Raw genomic sequence first — 8,191 nt, 5'->3', positions numbered from 1 at the left:
TTTCTGTCCGAAAGAGCACAACTCCCCATTGCTGTGAGGATTTGGATGGGGGAAATGATTGCCTTTGTAATCCGCTCTATAATGCTGTTGGATTGCCAGTGGTGGATTAGAAGCATTCCTACATCTACTGTGTAAGCTATTTTGGGATGGCAGCATCCAGCTGGTTCTCAACCAGAAAGTAGCAGGCTGAGTTGACCAGGAGAGCAGTATTGCAGGCACGTTGCACAAGAGCTGTGCTGAGACATGCTTTACCTAGCACAAGGGCTTCTCTGCTTTGGAAAAGCCCCTTCTGAAAGCACCAGCAGGCTGCCAAAACCCAGGCAGGGCACCTACCCTGTGTGGTGCAGGGAACCAAAGGATGTGTGAGTCTAGAAGACCTCGATCCATACAGCGTACTGGATACTTTGGTGGCTGTAACTTCACTTCTTGTGTCTGGAAAGTCACTTTAGAAGCAGGTCTGTCCCAGGTGCTACTTGCACAGTGGTATGTAGCAGGAAAGACAGGACTCCTTCATAGCCACGAAGCTCCGAGGACAAGTTCTAGGAGCAGTGGGATGGTGCAATGGTGTGGCCCCAGTGTTGCAGACCCTTAGGGTAAGCCAGTAGGGGTAAATGCAGCGGGACTGTTCGTGTTTTGGATCCCAAAAAAAAGCATTTGGGGAAAGCTTAGGAGTAACTTCTGCCCAAAGATGGCTTTTAAATATTCTGTCCAGTGAATGTGAAGGAGTAGCCTTCTCACACATAGGATCTGGTGAGCGACTTTTTAAAGTGTTTATAAAATGTTTACGTGGCTGCTAACAGTGCTTGTAGTGAGATTTCTTCAGAGTACAGTGTGTTTGTGTAAACCTGAAACATTGCACTACTTGCATGTCGGACCTGCCTTTGCAAACGTTCGGTGAGTGTATTTTGAGCTCTAAAATGTGCCTTTCTTCCATGCAAGAGGACGGTACTTCACATTCCTGGAATCTTGCCTCTGACGACAAACGTCCATCTGTCATATTTGATAGACCGTTGTATTACAGAGTACCGATTTTTGTACAAATTTCTAGAAATAAAACTTGAGCAAAAACAGTGGGCTGCTTTGGTCTCTTCCATGTTGTGGTATGTGGGTATTGTGGGTTTGTGTTACACCAATTATTTGTGTAATTGCAGCTGTGCCTGGGTTTTCATGGGGAGAAAAGGGGTTGGTCTCTCCAAAAGGAGACCCGTGCTTACCTGCATGATTCCTACATGATATACTCATGAGATTAAGAAAATCTTTGTGGTTTAAGGGGTGTGGGTGTGTAAGGAGCTACAGTTGACTACTTCTGTCTCTGGACCTTGTTTGCTGAGTAGATAAAATTCATGCCTTATTGCTCCTTCCAGCGAGGGACTTTGTCGCTGCTGCCTAGTGAAGGAAGAGCAGGATTGCATCCTCCCAGCTACTGTCCGAGTCCCCAGCCTCCCTCCACAGGAGGTGCAAACACTCCAGAAATAGTATGCATTGCTGGAAAGTTCATGTGGGCTCTTTTAGTAACAAGTGAGGGCTTAACCTGTTGTCTGTCGGGCTGGGGGGGCTGGGGGGGGGAGGTCTGTGAGCCTGTTATTTGCACAGGCTTAAACTTGCTATGGTGACACTGCCGCTTTTCACAGTGAAAAAATTTTTTGCCTTTTTTCAGGCTTGGCCATAGGCTTTGAAAGCCTCCTGGTCTAGAAGATAAACCTGGCTGCTTCCTAGTAAATCTGGTCCTGGTTTCTGCTAGCAGATATTAACGCTGGGTTGCTGTGACTGGGCTAGAATGGTGCAGGGAGGAGAGCCATGAAACTGGGAGCAGAGCCCTGGGATGCTCTGCTCCGAGCCCTCTGCGTGACCTGGGGGAGGACAGCTCTCTCGGAGCTTTCTCAAAGCTGCGTGCTCACTTATCAAGTTTTATATCAAAGCACAGCTGCTGCTTGCAAATTCTCTAAAGCAGAGGAGGGAGGGAGCTGCTCCAAACAAGCACCCATTCCTGCGCAGGGCTGTGCTAACGAATCTCCTGTAATTGTCCCTTCTGCAAGGTGGGACCAGCTCTGCCCAAAACTGGCTGTGCTTGAAGGGGACACCAAGTCCTATAAATTAAGGTCGAACGTGAAACTTCTCCTGAATGTTGTTATTTTCTAGCTGCTTACCACCCGTTTGTAGGAGGATTCTTTCCTTTGATCTCATCTTGTGCCCAAGGTCCGTGCTGGGCTCATGTTTCAAGCACTGTTCTGAGCTGATCTCATGAACAAATGACTCCCTCTGAGCTGTTGTTTTCTTCTGCAGTCAGTTTTCCCTTCTCCAGTGGATAAGAGCCTTATCTAAAGTTCACCTGGCCTGTGGTGTTTTTAGGGATTTTAACTGATTTAGGAAAAGACTATAGGCACCTATACAGGCACCTATATCTCCTGCTTCCTCCCTAGCCAACATAACATGGGCACTTCTTGGGGAGGGGGTGCCTTGGGTGTACACAGCACCAGGACAAGAGAGATGAAAATGTAAAATAATCTAAGCATTAACAGAAATTAAAGGTGCCACCTCTGACTCGATGGTGGCATGCCACGGGTTGCTGGAAGGATGGAGATGGTATCAGAAGCACTGTGCTCTTATTGCCGTCTTGTCCAGGCACCTTCTGTTGGCCATAACAAGGGGTGGGATTCTGCTTCTGCTAGATCACATAAAGCTGTTCTTAGTACTTCTTTTTCTTTTTCTTTTTTTTTTTTCTTTTTTTTTTTTTTTTTTTTTTTTGAGAAATGGGCATCTTTGCTTTCTGGCGGACCTGTCTTGCCTTTAGCTAAGCAACTTCCTTTCCTCTGCTGTTGTTTAGCTTGGTGTTAAAGTGCATTTGCACTTCTCTGGTGCTTTTAGACCTCCCTGCAAGAGTCCTGCTGCCCCTGTCCCCTCCCTCAGGGCCTTCTGGCTTCAGTCTTTCTGCCTCTTTCTTCACCCCTTCCCAAGGATGCTCTTCCCTTCTGCCTGGGGCTGGGCTCACAAATTTGCCTGTTCAAAGGGGAAGGAAAGCAGCTGGGGGCCTTTCAATCTGTTTTTGTCCCTGTTTGTGCCTCCTTACCGGCTCAAAGAAGGGGGATTTTCACTGCCACCTCTTCTTCCTTGTGCTTTTAAGTAGCTTATGTCCTTTGCCTCAAATCAGAGCCCTCACTCAAGCAAACAGAGCTGGAGAAAAAGGCTAGGTGGCTAATTATATGGAAAAAAGCATGGGAATAGGATGCAGGCCACCCACAATGATTCCTGCCTCAACAGCCAGCCATAGGGGATCCTGAGCACGTTACATAGGATTATTTAGCTGCTTTTTCCCCAGCTGCAAAGCAGGGAGGTGATATTTTTTATGGCACTAGCATGCCAGCAGGAAAAATGGTGGGATGTCACAACTTGGTTTGAGACTCTCATTAACTCAGGCAGGATAAACAAAAGTGTCATTTGCAGGGCATGGCCGTTTGGGTTTAAGGATCTTTTTTATTAGGTCTGGAAACAGAGCAGGGACTAAGGAAAGGGGTGGGGAAAAAAAAAAAAAAAAAAGAAAAAAGAGAGGACATGCTGCCCTCCAGAGGTGCCTGTCAGTAACTCCACGATAAGAAAAAAGCATTTTGGGGAAATGCCAGGTAGTAATGCCGAGAAACCACGAAGCCAGCCTGGAATGGCTTTGTATTAGGCGGAGGCACAGAGGAGGAATGGATGCATTACCGTCTGGATAAACACTTTGTCAGTTTAGCCCAAGCAGCAGCGCCACACAGAATAACAAATGAATCTCTACAGTGCGAATCCTTCTGAGCTTCACGTAGTAAAATGATCCTCGGGAAAATGGTGCTAGTTGGCAACAGCTCAGTTAAATGAGGTTTTTCCCTTCCAGGAAGAATCCTGGTATCATGAAAATAGGCAAATTTCTGCCAGGGGTTCATGAGACCACCTTTTGCAGCTGAAAGGGCAAGAAACGAATAGGCCAATGCAGAGATTGCTCTGCTTTGTGGTTTTCTTTTCTCCTTCTGCCTTGGGAACATAGGGATAAGGATGTTTTGACAGGCTGTAAAAGGCTTTAAAAGAAGCCTGGTGGGGATCTGAACTCTGTGCATGGTCTGATCATTGACTGAGCCTCTTTTTTTTCCTAGATCTGATCCACTCATGCTGGCTGATGAGACATAGGGAGTTTTTCCTGGCTTTGCTCCATGACTTCTGCTGTGCCTTGAACCAGGTTACAGTGCAGCCTGGCCCTCCCGTCTTGTTTGACCCAACTAATTATTAGCCTCTGTGCCAAGATCTCATATCTGGAGAGGTGTGGATTTGACAGATGGGCCTCTCGGTGGATAAGGAATTGGCTGGGTGGTTGCACTCAGAGAGTTGTGGTCAACGGCTCCATGTCCAGGTGAAGATCAGTAAGGGGGGGGCAGGAAAGCTGGGGAGGGACTCTTTGTCAGGGCTGGGGCGACAGGACGAGGGGCACCGGCTGGAGCCTGGCAGGGGGAGGCTTCGGGGAGGCGTTGGGAAGAAATTCTTCCCTCTGAGGGCGCTGAGGCCCTGGCCCAGGCTGCCCAGAGGAGCTGGGGGTGCCCCAGCCCTGGCAGTGCCCAGGGCCAGGCTGGGTGGGGCTGGGGGCAGCCTGGGCTGGGGGCAGGGGGCCCTGACCATGGCAGGGGATGGAATTAGATGGGCTTTAGGGCCCATGATTTCATTTGTGTGCTATCCCCAAAGCATTCTTGTTACATTACTGCCGTTAAAGATAACAAAAAAAGTTTTTACAAATACATCAACACAAAAAGGAGGACTAAGGAGAATCTCCATCCTTTACTGGATACGGGGGGAAACTTAGTTACAAAAGATGAGGAAAAGGCTGAGGTACTCAATGCCTTCTTTGCCTCAGTCTTTAGCGGCAAGACCAGTTGTTCTCTGGATACCTGGTACCCTGAGCTGGTGGAAGGGGATGGGGAGCAGGATGTGGCCCTCACTATCCACGAGGAAATGGTTGGCGACCTGCTACAGCACTTGGATGTACGCAAGTCGAGGGGGCCGGATGGGATCCACCCGAGGGTACTGAGAGAACTGGCGGAGGAGCTGGCCAAGCCGCTTTCCATCATTTATTGGCAGTCCTGGCTATCAGGAGAGGTCCCAGTCGACTGGCAGCTAGCAAATGTGATGCCCATCTACAAGAAGTGCCGGAGGGTAGACCCAGGGAACTATAGGCCTGTTAGTTTGACCTCAGTGCCAGGGAAGCTCATGGAGCAGATTATCTTGAATGTTGTCACGAGGCACTTGAAGGGCAACCAGGCGATCAGGCCCAGTCAGCATGGGTTTATGAAAGGTAGGTCCTGCTTGACGAACCTGATCTCCTTCTATGACCAAGTGACGTGCCCGGTGGATGAGGGGAAGGCTGTGGATGTGATCTACCTTGACTTCAGTAAGGCTTTTGACACTGTTTCCCACAACATTCTCCTCAAGAAACTGGCTGCTTGTGGCTTGGACTGACGTACGCTTCGTTGGGTTAAAAACTGGCTGGATGGCCAGGCCCAAAGAGTTGTGGTGAATGGAGTCAAATCCAGTTGGAGGCCGGTTACTAGTGGAGTCCCCCAGGGCTCAGTGCTGGGGCCGGTCCTCTTTAATATCTTTATCGATGACCTGGACGAGGGGATCGAGTGCACCCTCAGTAAGTTTGCAGATGACACCAAGTTAGGTGCGTGTGTCGATCTGCCCGAGGGAAGGAAGGCTCTGCAGGGGGATCTGGATAGGCTGGACCGATGGGCTGAGGTCAACTGTATGAAGTTCAACAAGGCCAAGTGCCGGGTCCTGCACCTGGGGCGCAACAACCCCAAGCAGAGCTACAGGCTGGGAGATGAGTGGTTGGAAAGCTGCCTGGCCGAGAAGGACCTGGGAATACTGGTTGATTGGCAGCTGAATATGAGCCAGCAGTGTGCTCAGGTGGCCAAGAAGGCCAACAGCATCCTGGCTTGTATAAGAAGCAGCGTGGCCAGCAGGTCTAGGGAGGTGATTGTCCCCCTGTACTCAGCTCTGGTGAGGCCGCACCTCGAGTACTGTGTTCAGTTTTGGGCCCCTCGCTACAAGAAGGACATGGAGGTGCTTGAGAGAGTCCAGAGAAGGGCAACAAGGCTGGTGTGGGGTCTGGAGAACAAGTCTTACGAGGAGCGGCTGAGGGAGCTGGGGTTGTTTAGCCTGGAGAAGAGGAGGCTCAGGGGAGACCTCATCGCTCTCTATAGGTACCTTAAAGGAGGCTGTAGAGAGGTGGGGGTTGGTCTATTCTCCCACGTGCCTGGTGACAGGACGAGGGGGAATGGGCTTAAGTTGCGCCAGGGGAGGTTTAGGTTGGATATTAAGAAGAACTTCTTTACTGAAAGGGTTGTTAGGCATTGGAATGGGCTGCCCAGGGAAGTTGTTGAGTCGCCATCCCTGGAGGTCTTTAAAAGACGTTTAGATGTAGTCCTTAGTGATATGGTTTAGTGGAGGTTTTGTTAGTGTTAGGACAGAGGTTGGACTGGGTGATCTTGGAGGTCTCTTCCAACCTAGACGATTCTGTGATTCTGATTGTTGTAGGTTCCTTAATAAAAAGTCATAGTTCTCCCAGTCAGGCATCAGAAAGAACTGGAGTCAAGTTTATTTCTATTCTCCCTGCCCTGAGAGGATGAGTTTGGGCAAAACTAGCTCAGTTCTCCAGACATTAAGTTCTCTGACCAGAATTTCTGTAGAGACCAATAGCTGTTGCCTGTTTTCTCTACTGTCAAATGAGCTCTTCCACCTCGAGCCCATAATGCTGACAGAGCACACCAAACCCTCAGCCTCCATCCTGGCCACAGGTTTACCCCTGACCAAGTGGCTGGGCTGCTGAGTGTCTTAAGATGCGTCTTGTTCAATGAAATAACAGGAGGGTTAGGAGTCCTTATCAGAACAGGTATCAGAGCCACAACATCCATCTGTTCTCCCTCCTCTTCATGTCAGAGGGCCTGGATGTGCCTTCCAACAAACTGGAAGTAAATTGTGCTAAATGGATGTATGGGTTTCATCAGTAAAGAGTCAGTCAAAATGTTCTGACCTAGAAATGATACCTGGCGAGTCAAAGATCAAGAAAGATTTCAGTACAAATGCTGCCTTGGGGATGCTTTGCAGCAAGAGGGCTCCCAGCCAATGCCAGCATCGATTTTTTTTCTTTCATATTCATTAATGGATCATCCTGCAGAGGCTTTCAACTCAAAAGGCTTGAAAGAGCTCTATAAATATTCCACACAAGGATTTGCTTTGCTCATTGGTGAAATGCAACCACTTACGGGGTGGGAAGCACCCTTACCCATCAGGTGAAGTCAGGGAATCGGAATAGCACCTCTGCAAGATGGAAACACAGTAAAGGGAAGGGACTTGAAATCAAGCAGAAGATAAACTTCTTTCAGAGACTCCTGTCAATGTGGCAGGGGATATTTCATGACCATGCCTGAGCAGAAGCTTAGTTTTTTTGCCTCTTGCTTGGATGACAGTTGTTGCAGGGACTTGGAGGCCCAGTGCTTCTTCAGCGGTGAGTTGCCATCTTCTGGCCTTGATGTAAGGCTTATTGAAATCAGAAAAACCCTTCTGCTTGGTTCACATGGGCTTTTAATGTAATCCCCAGTGAGGGATCCAGGAGCAACCACTTTGGGGTGGCTGGGGGTGACGGAGCCCATGTGCAAAATGGTCACGCAGCTGCTTCGGTGTGGGTGTCGCTGTGCAGACACAGCGTCCTGCAAACAAGCAGAAAGCTCCAACTGATTTAATTTCTCTTTAATCTCTCTGAAATTAGCAAAGTCCGAGGTTGTGGATTCGCTTTCAGAGCAAAGAAGCTGCCTGTTACCAGTTCCTTCTCCAGAGCAATGGCTCGTCTTCTAGATCCACTGAAACTTTCTATTAAAGAATAATTATCCCAAGGGAAAATAACATTTGAGTTTTTGTGTCATGCACTTAGACTATTGGGGCTAACACTTCAGCTCAATGTATGACCCTGTAGCAGTGCTTCCAGCTTCTTTTCCATCTCCTACCAATTAAATCCCACACGGGAGATGTGACATGTTAGCGATACCATCAGCAGACAGAGCACGTTTGTTAGGCTGGGGAGTTGCAGAGGTGTCCTGCTTTCACCTGCACAGCCCTAGGACTGCCCCCAAATGGATCAACACCATAGTGTATAAGGTAAGACCTGTAATTCCTCTGT

This window comes from Cygnus olor, chromosome 1 (assembly GCF_009769625.2).
Source record: "Cygnus olor isolate bCygOlo1 chromosome 1, bCygOlo1.pri.v2, whole genome shotgun sequence".
NCBI lineage: Eukaryota > Metazoa > Chordata > Aves > Anseriformes > Anatidae > Cygnus > Cygnus olor.
This window is presented reverse-complemented; position numbering follows the sequence as displayed.